The sequence below is a fragment of the Delphinapterus leucas genome, chromosome 9 (genome assembly GCF_059928025.1).
Source record: "Delphinapterus leucas isolate spDelLeu-1000000601 "Yukka" chromosome 9, BTC_Dleu_Yukka2, whole genome shotgun sequence".
In the NCBI taxonomy this organism is placed as follows: domain Eukaryota; kingdom Metazoa; phylum Chordata; class Mammalia; order Artiodactyla; family Monodontidae; genus Delphinapterus; species Delphinapterus leucas.
This window is the reverse complement of record NC_143137.1, coordinates 78,383,503-78,406,018: the sequence shown is the minus strand read 5'-3', so window position 1 is coordinate 78,406,018 and position 22,516 is coordinate 78,383,503.

Here is a 22,516-nt window from a genome sequence, read left to right as displayed (position 1 = left end):
CTTTCTCTTTCCGACTTACTTCACTCTGTATGACAGACTCTAGGTCCATCCACCTCACTACAAATAACTCAATTTCGTTTCTTTTTATGGCTGAGTAATATTCCATTGTACATATGTGCCACATCTTCTTTATCTATTCATCTCTCGATGGACACTTAGGTTGCTTCCATGTCCTGGCTATTGTAAAGAGAGCTGCAATGAACATTGTGGTACAAGACTCATTTTTGAATTATGGTTTTCTCGTGTATAGGACCAGTAGTGGGATTGCTGGGTCGTATGGTAGCTCTTTTTAGTTTTTTAAGGAACCTCCATACTGTTCTCCATAGTGGATGTACCAATTTACATTCCCACCAACAGTGCAAGAGGGTTCCCTTTTCTCCACACCCTCTCCAGCATTTATTATTTGTAGATTTTTTGATGATGGCCATTCTGACTGGTGTGAGGTGATACCACACTGTAGTTTTGGTTTTCATTTTTCTAATGATTAGTGATGTTGAGCATCCTTTCATGTATATGTATATGTATATCTTCTATGGTGAAGTGTCTATTTAGGTCTTCTGCCCAGTTTTGGGATTGGGTTGTTTGTTTCTTTCATACTGAGCTCTGCATGAGTTGCTTGTAAATTTTGGAGATTAATCCTTTGTCCGTTGCTTCATTTGCAAATATTTTCTCCCATCCTGAGGGTTGTCTTTTCATCTTGTTTATGTTTTCCTTTGCTGTGCAAAACTTTTAAGTTTCCGTAGGTCCCATTTGTCTATTTTTGTTTTTATTTCCATATCTCTAGGAGGTGGATCAAAAAGAATCTCCCTGTGTTTTATGTCATAGTGTGTTCTGCCTATATTTTCCTCTAAGAGTTGTATAGTGTCTGGCCTAACATTTAGATTAACTTAATCCATTTTGAGTTTATTTTTGTGTATGGTGTTAGGAAGTGTACTAATTTCATTCTTTTACATGTAGCTGTCCAGTTTTTCCAGCACCACTTATTGAAGAAGCTGTCTTTTCTCCATTGTGTATTCCTCCCTCCTTTATCAAACATAAGGTGACCATATGTGCATGGATTTATCTCTGGGCTTTCTTTCCTGTTCCGTTAATCTATATTTCTGTTTTCATGCCAGTACCATACTGTCTTGATTACTGTAGCTTTGTAGTATAGTCTGAAGGCCGGGAGCCTGATTATTCCAGCTCCATCTTTCTTTCTCAAGATTGCTTTGGCTATTCGGGGTCTTTTGTGTTTCCATACAAATTGTGAGATTTTTTGTTCTAGTTCTGTGAAAAATGCCATTGGTAGTTTGATAGGGATTGCATTGAATCTGTAGATTGCTTTGGGTAGTACAGTCTTTTTCACAATGTTGCTTCTTCCAATCCAGGAACATGTTATAGCTCTCCAGCTGTTTATATCATCTTTAATTTCTTTCATCAGTGTCTTTTAGTTTTCTGCATACAGGTCTTTTGTCTCCTTAGGTAGGTTTATTCCTAGGTATTTTATTCTTTTTGTTGCAATGGTAAATGGGAGAGTTTCCATAATTTCCCTTTCAGAATTTTCATCATTAGTGTATAGGAATCAAGAGATTTCTGTGCATTAATTTTGTATCCTGCTACTTTACCAAATTCATTGATTAGCTCTAGTAGCTTTCTGGTAGCATCTTTAGGATCCTCTATATATAGTATCATGTCATCTGCAAACAGTGACAGCTTTACTTCTTCTTTTCCGATTTGGATGCTTTTATTTCTTTATTTTCTCTGATTGCTGTGGCTAAAACTTCCAAAACTACGTTGGATAATAGTGGTGAGAGTGGATAACCTTGTCTTGTTCCTGATCTTGGAGGAAATGGTTTCAGTTTTTCAACATTGAGAACGATGTTGGCTGTGGGTTTGTCATATATGGCCTTTATTATGTTGAGGAAAGTTCTCTCTATGCCTACTTTCTGGAGGGTTTTTATCATAAATGGGTGTTGAAATTTGTCAAAAGCTTTTTCTGCATCTGTTGAGATGATCATATGGTTTTCATTGTTCTGTTTTGTTAATATGGTGGATCACATTGATTGATTTGTGTATATTGAATAATCCTTGCATTCCTGGGATAAACCCCACTTGATCATGGTGTATGATCCTTTTAATGTGCTGTTGGATTCTGTTTTCTAGTATTTTGTCTAGGATTTTTGCATCTATATTCATCAGTGATATTGGCCTGTATTTTTCTTCCGTTGTGACATCTTTGTCTGGTTTTGGTATCAGGGTGATGGTGGTCTCATAGAATGAGTTTGGGAGTGTTCCTCCCTCTGCTATATTTTGGAAGAGTTTGAGAAAGATAGGTGTTAGCTCTTCTCTAAATGTTTGATAGAATTTGCCTGTGAAGTCACCTGGTCCTGGGATTTTATTTGTTGGAAGATTTTTAATCCAGTCTCAATTTCAGTGCTTGAGATTGGTCTGTTTATATTTTCTATTTCTTCCTGGTTCAGTCTTGGAAGGTTGTGCTTTTCTAAGAATTTGTCCTTTTCTTCCATGTTGTCCATTTCATTGGCATATAGTTGCTTGTAGTAGTCTCTCAGGATCCTTTGTATTTCTGCAGTGTCAGTTGTTACTTCTTTTTCATTTCTAATTCTGTTGATTTTTCTCCCTTTTTTTCTTTATGAGTCTGGCTAATGGTCTATCAATTTTGTTTATCTTCTCAAAGAAGCAACCTTTAGATTTATTGATCTTTGCTATCATTTCCTTCATTTCTTTTTCATTTATTTCTGATCTGATCTTTATGATTTCTTTCCTTCTGCTAACTTAGGGGATTTTTCTGTTCTTCTTTCTCTACTTGCTAGAGGCGTAAGGTTAGATTGTTTGAGATGTTTCTTGTTTCTTGAGGTAGGATTGCATTGCTATAAACTTCCCTCTTAGAACTGCTTTTGCTGCATCCCATAGGTTTTGGTCATCGTGTTTTCATTGTCATTTGTTTCTAGGTATTTTTTGATTTCCTCTTTGATTTCTTCAGTGATCTCTTGGTTATTTAGTAGTGTATTGTTTAGCCTCCATGTATTTGTATTTTTGTACAGATTTTTTTCCTGTAATTGTTATCTAGTCTCATAGCATTGTGGCCAGAAAAGATACTTGATACAATTTCAATTTTCTTAAACTTACCAAGGCTTCATTTGTGACCCAGGATACGATCTATCCTGGAGAATGTTCCATGAGTACTTGAGAAGAAAGTGTATTCTGTTGTTTTTGGATGGAATGTCCTATAAATATCAATTAAGTCCATCTTGTTTAATGTATCATTTAAAGCTTGTGTTTCCTTATTTATTTTCATTTGGGATGATCTGTCCATTGGTGAAAGTGGGGTGTTAAAGCCCCCTACTGTGACTGTGTTACTGTTGATTTTCGCTTTTATGGCTGTTAGCATTTGCCTTATGTATTGTGGTGCTCCTATGTTGGGTGCATAAATATTTGCAATTGTTATGTCTTCTTCTTGGATTGATCCCTTGATCATTATGCAGCAAAAACAAATCCCCTGTACTATTAAAAAAAAAAAAAACAGGACAGACAGAGCCCTAGGACAAATGGTAAAAGCAAAGCTATGCAGACAAAATTACACAAAGCATACACATACACACTCACAAAAATAGAAAAAGGAAAAATATATATATATCTATATATAAAAAAAAGGAAGAGAAAAACCAAATCAATAAACAAATCTACCAATGATAATAAGCTCTAAATACTAAACTAAGATAAACATAAGACCAAAAACAAATTAGGTGCAGAAAGCAAACCCCAAGTCTACAGCTGCTCTGAAAGTCCACCACCTCAATTTTGGGATGATTCGTTGTCTATTCAGGTATTCCAGAGATCCAGGGTACATCAAGTTAATTGTTGAGATTTAACCTGCTGCTCCTGAGGCTGCTGGGAGAAATTTCCCTTTCTCTTCTTTGTTTGCACAGCTCCTGGGGTTCAGCTTTGGATTTGGCCCCACCTCTGCGTGGAGGTCGCCTGAGGTCGTCTGTTCTTTGCCCAGACAGGACGGGGTTAAAGGAGCAGCTGATTAGGGGGCCTTGGCTCACTCAGGCCGGGGGGAGGGAGGGGTACGGAATGTGGGGTGAGCCTGTGGTGGCAGAGGTCCGTGTGACGTTGTAACACCCTGAGGCACACCGTGTGTTCTCCGGGAAGTTGTCCCTGAAACATGGGCCCCTGGCAGTGGCGGGCTGCACAGGCTCCCGGGAGGGGAGGGGTGGACAGTGACCTGTGCTCGCTCACAGGCTTCTTGGTGGCGGCAGCAGCAGCCTTAGCGTCTCATGCCCGTCTCTGGGGTCCGTGCTGATAGCCGTGGCTCCCGCCCATCTCTGGAGCTCGTTTAGGCAGTGCTCTGAATCCCCTGTCCTCACACACCCCAAAGCAATGGTCTCCTGCCTCTTAGGCAGGTCCAGAGTTTTTCCCGGACTCCCTCCCGACTAGCTGTGGCGCACTAGCCCCCTCCAGGCTGTGTTCACTCAACCAACCCAAGTCCTCTCTCTGGGGTCTGAACTCCGAAGCCCGAGCCTCAGCTCCCAGCCCCCACAGGCCCTGGTGGGTGAGCAGAGAAGCCTCTCAGGCTGGTGAGTGCTGGTCGGCACCAATCCTCTGTGCGGGAATCTCTCCGCTTTGCCCTCCGCACCCCCGTTGCTGTGCTCTCCTCCGCGGCTCCGAAGCGTCCTTCCTAGTGTGTGGAAACCTTTCCTCCTTCACGGCTCCCTCCCACTGGCACAGGTCCCGTCCCTATCCTTTTGTCTCTGTTTTTTCTTTTTTCTTTTGCCCTACTCAGGTACGTGGGGAGTTTCTTGCCTTTTGGGAAGTCTGTGGTCTTCTGCCAGCGTTCAGTAGGTGTTCTGTAGGAGTTGTTCCACATGTAGATGTATTTCTGATATATTTGTGGGAGGAAGGTGATCTCCATGTCGTACTCCTCTGCCATCTTGAAGGTCTCTCCCTTCTTGGTTTTATCTCCTGGGAAACTCCAACCATTTATAACTCACCATACTTACCGTTTTATCCTGGTTTTAATATATTATTATGCCCTTATTTTTCCACAACTAAACTCCTTTGGCTATATCACCAGGTATCACTATATATTTGCAGTAACCACTTAAATCTATTTTAGTGAGCCAGACTAAATATTATACTATTATCAATCCAACAAACACAATATTTTGCACTAATTTCTTATCTACATTGCATTTTGCTATCTCCTCTCTTGTGAGTGTCTTGAAACTTAGAATCAAGTCTTATTTCTGTTTGTTTATTTCCATGTCTTCTTCTTCGTGAGCAGAATAGTAAATATTTTAATGGCCAAAATATTTAGGAAATACACGCTGAACATGAAGGGAACAAGAGGATACATATTTGAAAGTTGTGTTTAAGGCAGCACTAAGAAAATGTCTCACAACCACGGAAGCCTTCATTTCCCTGAGGAAGTGCTTTTTATGGAGAGATGTACCTTTTCACATAACAAATCAATTGAATAATATTTTACACAGATGTATCATATTTCCTGGAGAACAAATCAATACCAATAACTACTTTACAGAACTGGATCCTAAAACACCAAGTTTTGCGACACACCCTAACTCACCCAGCAGGCATACTGCAAATCTGGCAACATGATTCACTTTGAAATGAAAATGTTAAAACGTTGTCTATATCTAAACAACCAGATTGGATGCTTTTCAAGGATTAGAGTACTATCCATCTGTGGGGAATACTGAAGAAGATAACGGTGATGAAAACTTGACAACAACATGACACATGAAAGGAAATTCCCGCTACGATGGGTGAGGTGAAAGCCACATCTGTTATTAACGTTAAACAGGAATAAGGCCACACAATAAGAAGTGGTCCAAGGAAATGCTAACTGAATTGCTATTTTGATTTTCCTTTTTTATTTATCAGCATTTTATATTAATAGATGGACAATTACTGAACACAAATATCATAAGCATGAGAATATTTGCAATTTTATAGATAGAGTTCAGAATAAAACAGCTGATAATAGTCAATGCATTTTAGTTCTTTTTTCACAACTATGAAGGATAACTTTTATACCTAATGATATAGTTCATATTAATTTTAGAATTATGAAGAGCTTAGATGTTTAAGAAATGTACATTTTTATAATTATTCTATCAGGTTTTTCCCCCATTTCTGTGTATACGCTCGTTAAACAGTGGTAACTGGACAGAATATGTGGGCTTTGCCAGTTTGCTGTGGTTATAGTTCAGATAGAGAACTCCAGATGGAAAAAGAAATGATCCCCCCAGTACCCACCCTTTTCTTTCAGAGATTCAGGGTTAAATTCTAACTCAATCTTGGTCATTTCAGTGTCCTTAAAAGTTTGCAGTTTCTTGGAATGTGTACTAATCATTTCCCAGAATTTTGGTTACTGAGGGTATACAGACCACATATATTTGAAATTGCCTATCAAGTTGCATCTCCTCCAGAACAATTCTTTACCACATTTACTCTTTTTTTTCCCCCATACAAACTTTGATGCTGAGCATGTTTGATGGTGTACATTAATTCAGATAGAATGATCTCCTGTACTTGCCCTGGGGAGGCATGTGTTGTCACATTAAAAAATCTAGTGACCAGTTTGCATGAGACTGAGTCCATCTACCATTCATTTAAATGACTAATTATGCATGGAATTAGAATGATTATGAGGATGCAGTTTTAAAGGGTGGATCATATGTTGCTTAACTACACAGAAATTGTTAGCAAATGCTAATTGATTAATCGATTAGAAAACTAATTTTGTTTAGAAAATGAGAACTCTATAGAGTTTTTGAGGAAGTGGATTTTTTTTCTTTCCTATTTGGCCATCATCCATATATTACAGCATGCTAGTGATCTGACTGCATATATCTTCTTTATTTCCTGGCTGAGTTGTGGCTTTTCTGAAATAGGATGGAAGTGAAAGATGAGGGCAATGACTTTATTTCTTACTTCTTCAGTTTTTTAGTAGACAGAATAACTACCTCACAGTGAGTAGTTTTAGTTAAGATTAAATGGGATTTTAATTTCTCTTTTAGAATTTAGAGGTGATGACCACAGTTAAACTTCAATCAGTGAAGAAACTTTGATCTCTGTGTACCTCAGATGCTCAATGAAGATCAAAATTTATGCTGGAGGAGAATATGGAAACCCTCAAATAACAGAACAATACTCAAAGGAAGAAAATTCTTCTATAAGACAAAAAGGAATGAGGGATCAACTATAGACATTTTAACTAATGTTTAGCTCTTCCTTAAAATTGACTATCATATTGTCATCTCAGCCATCTGTTTGTCTTTTTGGTTGTTCATTGTGGACAGTAAAAGAAGTATGTGGATTGTGACAACAATGGAAGTTTAGATCATCCCTTAATGAAATTTAGAATAGTTAAAACTGAACTGAGCCAGTGAAATATATTGGGATGAGTGTGGTTTGGCACCACACAGATTTTCATTTAAATTGCTGCTGCTCTGCCAAATTCTCATTAGGTGAATAAGGGGCAAAATCAATTAATATTTCTAATTCCTAAGTTCGTTATCTCTAAAATAAAAATAATGCCTATATCACTGAGTTATGGGGAGAATTTAATGATATAAAATATGTAAAGTCATAACACATAACAGGCACTTAGTAAACAATAGGTATTACAGTGGCAGTAATATTAATATCTGTAGGTTTGAGATGACACAAGGCATATGTGACAGAAAAATTACATAAACATTAATTCCAGGTGACTAGATATAAACTCAGAAAATTATGACTGGAATTAAAGCTGAATTGTGATTAAAGAAAAAAATGTTAACTAAAGTTTATTATCCCATTATCTGTACTGCAATTCTGAAAACAAAGGCTTTGTCTAATGGGGAGGACACCTTGACCCATGAACCTAAAGTACAGTCTGTATCAGAGAAATACTTCTGTAGTGTTGACAAACACATCTGGCTATCGTAACATGTAACATATGTAACATATGTGTATATAACTTTTTCAGTCACTGATGTAATCTAACATGCCATGTTTTGATTCCATGTTCACTAAGCAATCCTCTAACTGTAATTTGGTATTCTATGTATTTTGCCTTTTCAGCAAACTTACATCTGTCTTGACCAATACTTGTTATTAATTAATGAACTATCCTAGTTTATGAATCAGATGCTATAAATTTGGTTGATATGAGCCAGATATTTTGAGTCTGATCATTCTGAATCACTGAAAAAATCCAAGAATCTGGAGCCACAAAGCTTGGACCATTATTAATTTTTAACCAAGGTCATGCCTTTCTGTTGGACACACTGGAGCAGTGATTGTTTATGCTTGTAAAACACACAAAAGTCTTACTAATACCTAGTCTTTATGAAAAAAGAGTCCTTTGATTTTGTTTTTTTGGAAAATGCTCACATAATAATAATCGTATGTTTAGTTTTCATTGATTTAAAAAATAAGTATGATAAAAAGTAATTAGGAATTTAAATACTAATTAGTAACTTTGGTAGTTATCAGGGCTATTAAGAAATATTTTCTCTTCCTTCTTAACATCTGGTAGGACGCTTCTCCATTCCTTTTGAAATTAAGCCGACAATGTGTCTTACTTTATCCAATAAGACACGAGCGTAAGCAACATGTTTTACTTCTGGGCAGAAGCTTTCAGAACATGTATATGAATTGCTGTCTTCCCTTTACGTGATTTGATGGTGATGGAAGCATGTGTCAAGAAGGCGCATCCATCATTGTGGGCTCGTTAATGATTACAATGAGCATCTAGAAGCCCCTCTCTCCCTGCTGTCACTCCTTGGTCATATAACATGAGCAAGCAATTTGAATTAAAACACTGATATTTGGGGTTACTTGTTACTGTAACATTTTTGAGTTACATGACAACTAACTGCACACTGTTGAGAAATAGTATTTTATAAGTCAAGACATCATATTTTTCCAACTATAAATATTCAATGACTTATCATTGTATCAATTCTTAGCTCCCTTGCTATTATACTTCTGAACTACCAGTAATCCATAGATAATGTAAATACTGTTTTGTCTCACTGAACATCCCAAACCATAAATGCTAATATTGTGAAATCTCAAACAGTGGACATACACATTTCTATACCTAATACCCAAGTATTTTGAGGGACGTGTTATTCCTGATATAGAGAAAGATGAAATCTTACTCTTTAGAAAGAGTCTCAACAAATAGACACTCCTAGGCTTATCCCTAGTTCTTGTTAATCTAAGAGTAAAGCCAATTAACCAGTTTAGCTCACATTCATTCAACACATTCTTTGCTTTACACTTAGTGCTTTTGTGCATTAACCCAGTTAATTATTACTAAAACCTTATAAGGTTGTGCAGGGAAGAAATTGAGAAATACAAAGTTTAAAATGTACCCCTGGGTATGCAGATAAAAGATGATTGAGGAGCTGCCTCTTAGCTATCCTGCATTATCTATCAAAAACATTTGTTCAGGTCTTTCTAATTCATATCTCAACATAATCATTAACTGATCACAAATCCACTGTATTTTAACATGTGATTTGGTCTAAATGTTATCTTATAAATTAGCCATTAAAAATATCAAACATCTCATTGGGCAGCGTAGGGAACATCATCACTGGTACTGTAATAGCCTTGTATGGGGACAAACGGTTACTGACTTACTGTGGTGATCATTTCATAATATATTTAAATGTTGAATCACTATTTTGTACTCCTGAAACTAACAGAATGTTGAACGTCAACTATATTTCAATTAAAAAATATCAAAATCTAAATATTTTAATGTTTTAAATTTGATTAATTGTATGTGAATAAATCCATTATGTTTATACACACACACGTACCACAGGGATAAAAAAAGTATAGGAGAGATAGAGCAATGTGCTTAGTGCTTCTGTGTATGTGTATCTTAATAGGGCTCCAAAACTGAGTTTGACAGCACAACCTAGTCAGTAAACTCAGAAGCCTGTAGAAGAGAAACGTCAGCTTCTGAGCAGTCCCCCAGTGTGGTGCATTGCAGTGAAGCTGCTGATATGATGATTTATTAAACAGCATGTTGCCATTCACTAAAGACAATACCCATAGGTTCAAATGGGGACCATTAAAGGAGGAGCTTTATCCATTTTCCAGTTGGAAATCAGCACAAAGCCCATTTTTCTATCAGCATGCTCCTTAACAGGAAAGTAAACTTATCAAGAGTTGAAAAGAACTAACAGAAAACAAGCAGAACAAAACGTTAACTATTTTCTTCATGAATGCCATGTAATAAATAGATTAATACATTCATAAAGAGTAACCACACAATAAAGTTTTAATACTGACCAAAGAAAATAGCTGAAGAAAAGTTTTGATAGACAGTAAAATAAAACTTTATTTTAGGTTGTCCTTTGAGTAAGAATACATGTTTTAATATAAAACTTGATTTTACTGGCAATTTGAAACAAGTTTGAAATGAGTTTTTTGTTTGAACCATTTTATTATTTCTCTCTGCTTTTGTATTTTCACCTAAAATATACTTGTCAACTATTGGGTAAATGATAGTGTGTAACAGATTGTACAGTATTCTCTATGATATGTATCCATATGGGAAATTATCTATATACCTGTATATATAAATTAAAGCAATTTCACTTTAATTTTCTTAGAATAAGACAGTATAATAAAAAGAAAAATAGAACCTTGTTAGGTTTGGTAGACATGGATTTTAAAAGGTTTAAATACTTTTAAGACATTTCCTTCTTAATCAAAGAAATATGTGAATGTATTAATGGAATATTTCTTATAATGAAGACTTTTTAATCAATAAAAATATGGCAGGCCATTGGAGCAACAATATGAAGCCTCTTAATTTAAATTATTCAGGATACAAGGAGTAAAAACTGGAGAACCACATGAGTGAAACATAAGATCTGAACTTCCTGAATGATTCACTTAGGCAATAACAGGCTATCAATAAAAAGCTATGAACTCTCTCAACCATATGTAAAAAATAAATAAAATGCTGCACACACAGCTAAATCTCATGTTGCAAATTCTTTTTATATCCATGTTTAAATATTAAGTTCTAAAAAGAATACCCAAGAGAACTGTGGATAAGGGCTGGTGAACTACGGACAAAGAACTGTATGGAATGCCTGGAAAGAGCTTGTTTTATTAAGCTCTGAGATAACTAAAGATTTCAAGAGAACGGTTAGAGTCCTCTAATTTCTGGGTCCAAAGCCGTTCTGCAGTAGCAATCTGTATGCATTTGTTTATTCTAAATGCTAAAATTCCTGACTTTAAGCTTATACAATGAATCTCACTCTGCAAATTGTTCAGGCAACTGCAAGAATCAAGCATTGTGAAGAGAAAGCTAAGATGAATGGGAAATTATATCCAAAGCATCTGCTCTCAGTGTTGCTCTGATTGGTCACAAAGGCATGAGCAAGTCGTGCAAGCACTCTCAATTCTCATGGAAAATCATGCAAGTAGGGTGCATTTTTCCTCAAAAAAGTAGTGTACTAAATTCGTAAATAGTCAATGAATTGAAGAGAATTTTATAGATGGCATGATGCAAAAACATCTGTTCATTCTGGCTTTTATATCTTGTACACACTCAATTTTAAACAGGCTGATCATAGTAGGTGAATCAGTTAACTATTGCCACAAGGGTGCTAAGTAAAAACAATCACAGAAACCTCACTGAGGTACAACCGTAAAGATTTTTTAGCTCACAGATCTGGTGGCTGGGCCAGGTGGGATAACTTGGCTCTGCTCCATGTGTTTGCCATTCTCCTCCTGGGACCAGTGGACCAGCCTGGACATATCCTCTCACCTTGGCAGCAGGAGTGACAAAGGGCAGGTCTGACATTGCAAGTGTTTTTCAAGCAGGAACAGTCTTATAATATTCCACAGGTAATTTATATGGCAAAGGCCAAAAGTCAAGGAGGCAGGAAAAGTACACGTCTCTTGTGGAGACGAGATGGGGAGAGGAAGCAAATATATCTAATCTGTAATCTACCGCAGAAAGCCTCCCTGAAAATCTCTAATTTAAACAAAGACCTGATGGAGCTAAGGAAACAAGCTATGCTTATATTGAAGGAAGAACATTTTTTGGCAATAGTAACTCCAAAGAGCAAATATAAGGAATTGGAGCACATCTAAGGAGCCAAAAACAAACAGGGTGATTGTGAAGCAGAATGTAGGAGAAGGGGTCAGATAGGTAATAAGAGACTAGACTGTATGCCACATTTTGCTGATTGTATGGAGTTTGGCATTTACTCTGAGATGAAAAGTTGCTGGAGGCTTTTAGACAGAAGAATGACAGTATGCAAAAACACTTCCAAAGGATCACCATGGCTACTGTTTTGAGGACAGCATTTACCAGGAATATCTGAAAGCAGTGAGACAGGTAGGAGACCAATACAGAGCTCTGACCAAAAGCATAACATTGGAAAAGATGACTAGAGTTGGATTTAGTAATTTAGTCATTCTTCCTGTCTACAAATATTTTGATCACCTACTATGTGCCAGGCACTGCACGTAGCTTATATCTAGTGGATGTATTTTGAAGGTGGGACCTATAGAATTTACCAGTGAATCTCTAACAAGAGTCATTTTCATTAAAACAAAATACAGAAACTTGACAATTCAGGAGAGGAAAAGGTATCTCCAGATTTGGTGGGCAACAGATCGAGGAGCTTAAATATGCTTAGCTATTGGATCTGTTGCCACATCGAATCTCAAGGTTCCTCTCTCTTTTAAATCTTGGAGGTTCTGTGTTTTGTTTTAACAAGGGAAGACGACTTCTCTTTCAAACAAGGAAAAATAAGAATAGTAATGATATAGGGAATATTGTATTGAATCTGTACTTTCTTAAGCTAATAGTAAAATGTAAATATTGAGCAAAAGAAGAGAAATATGAGAATGATATAAAACTGCATTAACTATTCTATGCATTTAATTCAATTTTAAAGCTCCACTTACTTTCTATTGCATATAAGACAGCAGAAAAAGGACTGAAGTGCTGACAGCTAGTCAACCGAAGAACACAGGGCATATTCCACAATAGAACACATCCCTCTAAATGACCCATAAGAAATAGAAATGGGCCATATACATACTAAGTATAATAAGGCAACAGCCTCAGAGAAGGTTTAACGTAGGGATGTGGCAGAAAAGAGTAGAGTAGAAACTGAAACCAGCTCTTTGAGGTGGTAGCTTTTGAACTTCTCCAATACATTCCTCTCTTATGTTACATGGTACGCATGAGGGGGTCATTTCATACGGTTGACAAGTCTAGTGATAATAAGTGGAGATGAGCTGGAACTGAAGCCTGTGACATGTCTTCCGGCATAGAGTGCCAAAACACACATGGGGAATCCAGCCTGAGTAGCTAAAAAGAACAGATCCTATATATGGAATTATACTTGCTCTTCAAGCTCTCCAAATCCTGTTAATAACACTTAAGTCTTGGAGGATTATTCTGTTTATTAACACTACTTCTGCCTTCATCTGATAACTTCCAGTGAATACACTGAAGATACATATGTTAAATATTTGATTGTTGCCATCAAGTATTAGCAGTATTGCTTTTGATGAAATTGTTCAAACTTCAGTACCAGTGAGATTATTTTCTTCCTATGTACTCTATGAGGCAGTAATTATTTTCTTGGTTGATATTATCTAGAAACACATGAAAATACATGTACATTCTTATTATGAAAATAAGTAAGACTTGAAGGAAACTTCTTTAAAATAGAGGAAAATTTAAAGAAGGCTGAAGTACTGCAATTTTATATCCTACTTCTCTTAAAAACTCTGAACTTGGATGGTCCAGAAGTATTTTTAATCTTTATCAATTATTCACATAGTACAGTAATTAGCTCAGAAATGTGAAAGCTGTGTGTTACGGAGGGTATTAGAAATAGCTTTTTGAGGAATCAAGTTTATAGTTGGTAAATATGAAATAAAGTTACTATTATTTATTGATGCTTATAATATTTTTAAAAAATCTTGGTGTTTTTACAATTAATGTCTTAATTTTACTGTTTTATTCCATTCCCACAGCAGCTAGGGAGAGAGAGAGAAATAGAGAGAGAGAGAGAGAGAAGATAATATTTCTCTCATTTTATATTTAAGAAAATAAGGAGAGTAAAAGTTTAAATGACTTACCCCCAAATTACCCCGAGTCATGGTAAGAATGTCTCCTATTTCTGTGATGTCAAACTGTGTGTGAAGATTAGATCACTGATTCATTTTTGCTTGGTATGGCTGAAAACAAGTTCAATCTTTTAAATATCTTTTGATAGTGGAACTTCAATTTTTCAAATCTGGTTTGAGCCTTGAAGCCCTCCAAAGTTAATATACAAAAGAAGAAAATAAGAAACTGCTCAGTGTGAAATATTTCAAAGTGTAAAATAGTTTCTGTTTCTTGCAATATGAAGGATTACGTGTTAAGTGAAATCAGTCCATGTACAGCATACTTAACACACCAGATTTTCACTCAGTTTCTAAAACAAAAGTTGTCATCCATAAACAAAAGCATGTGATGTGTCCCCCAAACAGCTCATTCAACATTCTAATTACAATTCTACTCACTTAGCTTATATTCAGTTCAATAAACATTTGAGTGACTATTTTATGCCGGGCATCAGAAACACTTTCAATGGACTGAGAGTCTAGTGAGAGATGCTGACAACAAAATAGAAATTTTCGATAATGAGAAGTGCTAAATTAGAAGTTTGCGTAGGTAGCTAGCTGTAGGTTAACACTTAGAGGATGGACCATCAGCCTCTAGTTTATTTAGAGGGTAAATGCCTTTCTAAATCGGTACACTCTGGAATCTGGACTACCAATGGAAAAAAAGTAAGCTAATTTATATTCATTTACCCATTTCCAAGATAATGTCAAACAAATCTGAATTTTCTTCACATAAAGGTGACAATTTTTTAAACACATGAGAGTTCTCATCTAATTTCGTGACTTTTCATTTTTGTAGATAAATATATTAAAGATGAATATATTTTGCAATACTGCTTATAAAAAGGTTCCATTGAAAATAAAAAATAAGTAATATTTACATATGAAAGAAGAAAAGACAGTACAGAAATAGGAACTTTTTTTCATATAGTTTTCATCAGTCATATTTATTTCAATTTAAAATTCTGATGGTGTTTTTTTTTGTTTTGTTTTGTTTTGTTTTGTTTGTTTTTTCTGTACGCGGTCTTCCCACTGTTGCAGCCCCTCCCGCTGCAGAGCACAGGCTCCGGACACACAGGCCCAGCGGCCATGGCTCACAGGCCCAGCCGCTCCGCGTCATGTGGGATCCCCCCGGACCAGGGCACGAACCCGTGTCCCCTGCATCGGCAGGCGGACTCCCAACCACTGTGCCACCAGGGAAGCCCTCTGATGGTGTTTTAATGGGTAAGAAAGCATAAGCTAATATAAATACTTTATAGCATCATTGATACCCAAACTTAGCACTCTTTTTTACTATGGAAAGATGATAGTTATATAACACTGCTTGGATTCTTTTAAGCATTTCTACATAAAGTAGAATAGGTTACATAAAATTCAATTTAAGACAAAAAATTATTTTATCAAGAACACTGGAGAGAAAAAATCCTCAACATTAGTTTAAAAGAAAGGAAATTTTTTCTTTTGTCAATGATTTAAGAATGAACATTTCAGAGGATATTTTTTAGAAAATATGACCCATAATGTTTGAAGTTAGAATAAAGATTTTCAAAAAATGAGCTAGAATATTAACCATTTTACGCCACTAAATGTATCCCTTTCCTCATCATAATAATTAGGAATATTTAATGTAAACATACATTTCTACTCTTGCATTTAGAATTTTTAGAACTATTTTCAGGACTTCCCTGGTGGCGCAGTGGTTGAGAGTCCGCCTGCCGATGCAGCGGACACGGGTTCGTGCCCCGGTCCGGGAAGATACCACATGCCGCAGAGCGGCTGGGCCTGTGAGCCACGGCCGCTGAGCCTGTGCTCCGCAACGGGAGAGGCCACAACAGTGAGAGGCCCGCGTACCGCAAAAAAAAAAAAAAAAAAAAGAACTATTTTCAAAAATACTTAAACAATTGTGAACACAAAAACCATAAGACCAAAATGGAAATGGGCTAAAAGGCATTATTATTTTGAAAATGTAGTACCTTGATTCCTCACTGTTTTGGAGTCTTCCAAGCTATATAACTAATATGGTTAGATTGTAAGTTTCTCGATATGACTCATTTTATTACAAGACACCTAGCAAGATATATTAAATATCCCTCTTCCAACTATATTATGTGTTTGATTTTTCATAGATTGCAAAATTACTTTTCAAGAAATGTATATCAATCCAATATATTTTTTAAAGTGTGGCACTTTTATGGGTATATATGACTGCCTTACTCCTTAGAATTGCTCAGTATTTTATGTTCCTAATTCACATTTCAATGGGTAAACTTACTGATTTTTGGCACTTATTGTCAATGGTCCTCTGAAAAAGAGTAAAAAGGTATAAACAATCCATTTGGTATTACTTAGCATGATTAACATTTTTAAATTGTCAGATTTTATAGCACCTTAGTACTTGCCAAATATTTGCAATTACTACCTAAAAACTTAATTTTTCTTGGGAAGTTGTTGAGATATTACCATACTTAATTGAAAAATATGACATTATTAATTGTCAAATTCATTATTTTTGATGTACTATTAAGAAAGAAAAAAGATATTGCCAATTAAGCCATAATAAAAGTCTGTAACATTTTAAATGTTAGGATGCATCTTGATTCCAAAGTTGGCAAAAAAGGAAAAGAAACGTAAATTATGGATTTGATGAAATACAGTAATAATAAAACACTATAGCAAAGAATGGTTAACTTCTTCCTAGGTTACATTTTCTTGTCTTCATTGTAGTTAATTATAGTCATATGACTGAGTTCCTAACAGCAAGCAGCATGACATATTATATTTAAGGGCCTAGCTCCAAAAGCCTTGCTGTGAAATCATTCATGTTCTCCCCTCTCCTGCCTATAGGATGTGGATACTCAGGCAAGCTTGGAAGTCATGTGTAAAAGACTGTTAAATTGGGACTCAGAATGTCAGCATGAAACATAACATCCTCTCCCTCAGCCAAACAGGAAGACCAGTATCAACTGATGCTTGAGAGAGAACACAGCTCTTATTGGGTTAAGTCACTGGATTTGAAGGTGCATCTGTTAAACAGCTATCATACTAATTATTACAATTATTCCATATAGTTATACTTTAAAGCCTTAAAGCACCTTAATGTCATATTACTTGATCTGAAAATGCAAGATTCAATTTTAAGAGTCTGAAAAGCAGGAACCATTCAACTTCTCTCAAAGTGCTAATTAACAAATGATGGAATTGGAGAAATTTCAACAAATACATATTAATGCTTACGGCATGCAAAATAATGGAACTGGGTGTTATAAGAGTATACAACTACATCTAGGAAAATGGAAGTTCAACTGCAATCATAATGTAGCCTACTTACAAGTGTGCATGAAATGATTAAAACAACAATAGCAATAAACAAACAAACAAACAAAAGTCTCAAGCAGTTACGGCCAGAAAGAATACCTGATAGAGTGTTACATGAAAATATGAAAGAAATGTTCATTAAAGTCTGTAGCTTTTGGGAGAGAGGAGAGGAGAGAAGGGCAAAGGAGAAGGTAAGGTGGGGAGAAGCAGGTAAGAGATACAGTTTTCCACTTCACCCTTTTGGAGATATAGACTTCATATAATCAAATGCTTAGCTTTACACACTAAAAACATGTTTTTACTTTCCTTATCCAAACTGATATGTTCATGAAACTCTTCAGTGTGGGGTAGAATATTAATATCTTACAAGACACATATGCTATACTGACAAGTTTGCTGCCATAGAAAAAAATAATTAAAATCTTTTTATTTTTTTAATTTTTTTTGCGGTACGCGGGCCTCTCACTGTTGTGGCCTCTCCTGTTGCGGAGCACAGGCTCAGCAGCCGTGGCTCACAGGCCCAGCCGCTCTGCGGCATGTGGGATCTTCCCGGACCGGGGCACGAACCCGTGTCCCCTGCATCGGCAGGCGGACTCTCAACCACTGGGCCACCAGGGAAGCCCATTAAAATCTTTTTAAATAATAGGGGCAGCATTTAAAATATATTACAGCTTCCTTTCTCCCACTAAAAAAGAGGTAGGACAGGTTTTCCCAAATAGTTTGCTAGTCAATTTTGGACGGTTTGAAATGCAAGGGTGAGTCTCCTTAGTTTCTTTTAACCATAAGGACCTGTGAACTAGTGATTAGGAAGAAAGATGTCATTAATGAAGTACTTAAACATTGAAACTATGAACACTGCAGAAAGAAAATGAGAAGCCCAGTAATTAGTACTTCAAAAATGTGAAGTGACCTAGGATATACCTATGTAATATGTGGATCACACCAGTCAGAATATTCTAAGTTGTGCTACAGTAACAAATACCTCTTATATTTCAAAGGCTCAAAACAACAAACGTAGATTTCTGGCTCAAATCATTCATGCCTTTCTCCCCCTGACTGGCTGGACATTCAGGTCTGTGTCATCATGCCCCCCACCCCACCATCACCTCCCTAAGCAATAAAAGTCACTTTCTGGAATAATGGCAGAAAGAGAGTATGGCAAATGAGTGTGGCAAAACAAGTTCGTAAAGCTTCACTTGAAAGTGATACATATAATTTGTAGTCATATTTCATCAGCTAGGACCAGTTACAGGTCTTAAATTCCATTATTTATTAGCTATATGATACAGGAAGACCTGCTTAAACATCCCTGTGGTTAAAGATTATAACAGTACCCACCACAGAGAGTTGTGATGAGGGTTAAATGAACGGAGCCACATAAAGTGTTTAGTATAGTACGTGGCACATTATAAAAATGTAACGATACCAACAAGACCAACAAGAGTAACCAAATTGTGGAATATGGTATTACCTCTTTAGGCCACATATTTTCGTATCTGCAATTCCACCTTGTTGAACATTACCTTTATTTTCCAAAAAGAAGCTAAGTGGGAAGTGCTCAAGGTTTATGAAAGCTAGAGAAAACAGGATCTCACGTGAAGAGATTCTCTTGAAAAACCCCCTACAGTAAACTAACACTGCTTGACTCTAAATGGCTTGGTTTTCCTCAACAGCCCTTTTCTCTTCTTGAATAATGGAAGTTCCCTCATCCTCACTTGCAAATTCAGCAGTTGGTCACCCTAGAATTGATCTATGTGGATATTTTCTTTTTTCCTGTAGCACCATGTCTTCCCAGAATGTATCTGTCCCATTCTGCCTATTGTCTAGGCTGACTAGTTCACAAACAATCCTAGGTCTTTTCAAACTTCTCTTCTTTGCTTCCATTCTTACCAGTCTGCCCCCATGTTCCAGAAAACAAATTAACACAAAAAAAGGCTTGCAGACGAAATGTCAGAAAGAGAAATCAAGGAAATAATCCCATTTACCATAGCATCAAAAAGAATAAAGTACCTAGGAATAAACCTACCTAAGGAGACAAAAGACCTCTACTCTGAAAACTATAAGACACTGATGAAAGAAATCAGAGATGATACAAATGGAAGGATATACCATGTTCTTGGATTGGAAGAATTAATATTGTCAAAATGACCATACTACCCAAGGCAATCTACAGATTCAATGGAATCCCTATCAAATTACCAATGACATTTTTCACAGAACTAGAACAAAAAAAATCTAAAACTTGTGGAAACACAAAAGACCCCAAATAGCCAAAGCAATCCTGAGAAAGGAAAAGGGAGCTGGAGGAATCAGACTCCCTGACTTCAGACTATACTACAAAGCTACATTCATTAAAACAGTATGGTACTGGCACAAAAATGGAAATATAGATCAATGCAACAGGATAGCAAGCCCAGAGACAAACTCACATACCTATGGTCAACTAATCTACAACAAAGAAGGTAAGACTATACAATGGATAAAAAACACTCTTTTCAATAAGTGGTGCTGGGAAAGCTGAATGACTACATGTTAAAAAATGAAATTAGAACACTCTCTAACACCATACAGAAAGATAAACTCAAAATGGATTAAAGACCTAAATGTAAGGCCAGACACTATAAAACTCTTAGAGGAAAACACAGGCAGAACACTCTGACATAACTCACAGCACTGTCTTTTTTGATCCACCTCCTAGAGTAATGGAAATAAAAACAAAAATAAACAAATGGGACCTAATTAAACTTAAAAGCTTCTGCACTGCGAAGCAAACCATAAACAAGATGAAAAGACAACCCACAGAATGGAAGAAAATATTTGCAAATGAAGTGACCAACAAGGGATTAACTCCAAAATATACAAACAGGTCATGCAGCTCCATATCAAAAAAACCCAAATAACTCAATCAAAAATTGGGTGGAAGATCTAAATAGACATTTCTCCAAAGAAGACATAGAGATGGCCAAAAAGTACATGAAAAGATGCTCAACATCACGAATTATCAGAGAAATGCAAATCAAAACTAGAATGAGGTATCATCTCACACTGGTCAGAATGGCCATCATCATAAAGTCTACAAACAATAAATGCTGGAGAGGGTGTGGAGAAAGAGAACCCTCCTACACTGTTGGTGGGAATGTAAATTGGTACAACCATTATGGAGAACAGTATGAAGCTTCCTTAAAAATCTAAAAATAACACTACCATATGATCCAACAATCCCATTCCTGGGCATATATCCAGAGAAAACTCTAATTTGAAAAGGTACATACATCCCAGTGTTCATTGCAGCACTGTTTACAATAGCCAAGACATGGAAGCAACCTAAATGTCCATTGACAGATAAATGGATAAAGAATATGTGGTACTTGTACACAATGGAATATTACCCAAACATAAAAAGAATAAAATAATGCCATTTGCAGCAACATGGATGGACCTAGAAATTATCATACTAAGTGAGGTAAGTCAGACAGAAAAAGACAAATATATGATATTGCTTATATGTGGAATCTAAAGAGATGATACAAATGAACCTATTTACAAAAGAGAAATAGTGTCACAGATGTAGAAAACAAACTTATGGTTACCAGGGGGGCAAGGGGAGGGAGGGATAAATTGGGAGATTGGGATTGACATACACACACTACTATATATAAAATAGATAACTAATAAGGACCTATTGTATAGCACAGGGGACTCTACTCAATACTCGGTAATTATCTATATGAGAAAAGAATCTAAAAAAGAGTGGATATATGCATATATATAACTGATTCACTTTGCTATACAGCAGAAACTAACACAACATTGTAAATCTACTCCAATAAATTTTTTTTAAAAAAGGCTTGTGGTATGGTAGCAGAGTTTGGAATGGCTGCAAAATGATCTCTGAAATCTCATTTTAGCACATAAATTCATTCTGGCCAAACAACAGTAACAATGATTCACATTAGTAGTACTACAGTGTGAGAAAAATAGGGCATTTCTCCACCCCCAGCAGTTACTCATATCCTAAATTCCATTTGTCTCTGTGCTCTGCAGAGAGCAAGAGTTAAACGCAGATTATGGGTAATCTGAAACTCCTTCCTTTCCTGCCTGCTTCCTGCCATGTCCTCTTAACCTCCAGCACTTGCTGGCTCACTCCAAGTTTGAACTTCTTTACTCTAAATAGAGCAGCACTTCTGCTCATCAGTCTTTTCATGTAACCTTTATTCATTCACTCCTCCACCTCAAGCCACTTTAGAACTTCCTTCTGACAACTCCAGTTTTGTATGCTCTTACTCTCATCCTCACAGCAGATGACCCTGTCCTGCATTTTTCTGAGAATGTTTCAACTTGTCCACTTAGATCTTATCTAGATGACAAATGTGTTTTTCAAACTATAGTGTGGTACACACGTAGTTGTTAGTTTTATTAACAACATTCTCCCTTAATTATGATATAGCACTTTCATGTATTTCGGTTTTATTTTCATTCTGTAAAGAAAACTAGAAAACTAGAAATTCAGGTATTTCTGTGTCAGAAAACAAAGTATGATCACATGTTCTTTAGAACACAAGATAATTTGAGGCGAAAGAGGAAAAGAATCTAAGTAGTCTGCCTATAAACTATATTCTCTTTTTTAAAAAAAATTTTTATTAAAGCATCATCTTTAAAGATGATTTACGAATAAAGACAACTTGCATAAAAATTATCTCATGCCATACTCTACACTTTTTGATTTTCATTCAGAAACGCTGAATAGAAAGCCCATTTGAATGACATAACTGTAAAGGAAACATTTTGATTTAATTTCATGTATTTTCTATAATCTCTGCATTTGAGAAGTTTTACTTAAAAATTAAAGAGTACGATTACATGAGTGGGACAACAGTGGCAATTTGGGATCCAGCAAATTATACTTATTTACTAGTAAGTAAATTACTACTTGTAATAGAGGTGCCTCAATATACCTTTCAGTGAAATTTTGTTTAAAAGATATTTTTTGATCCTCTGTTTCATGTTTAAATTAAACTAA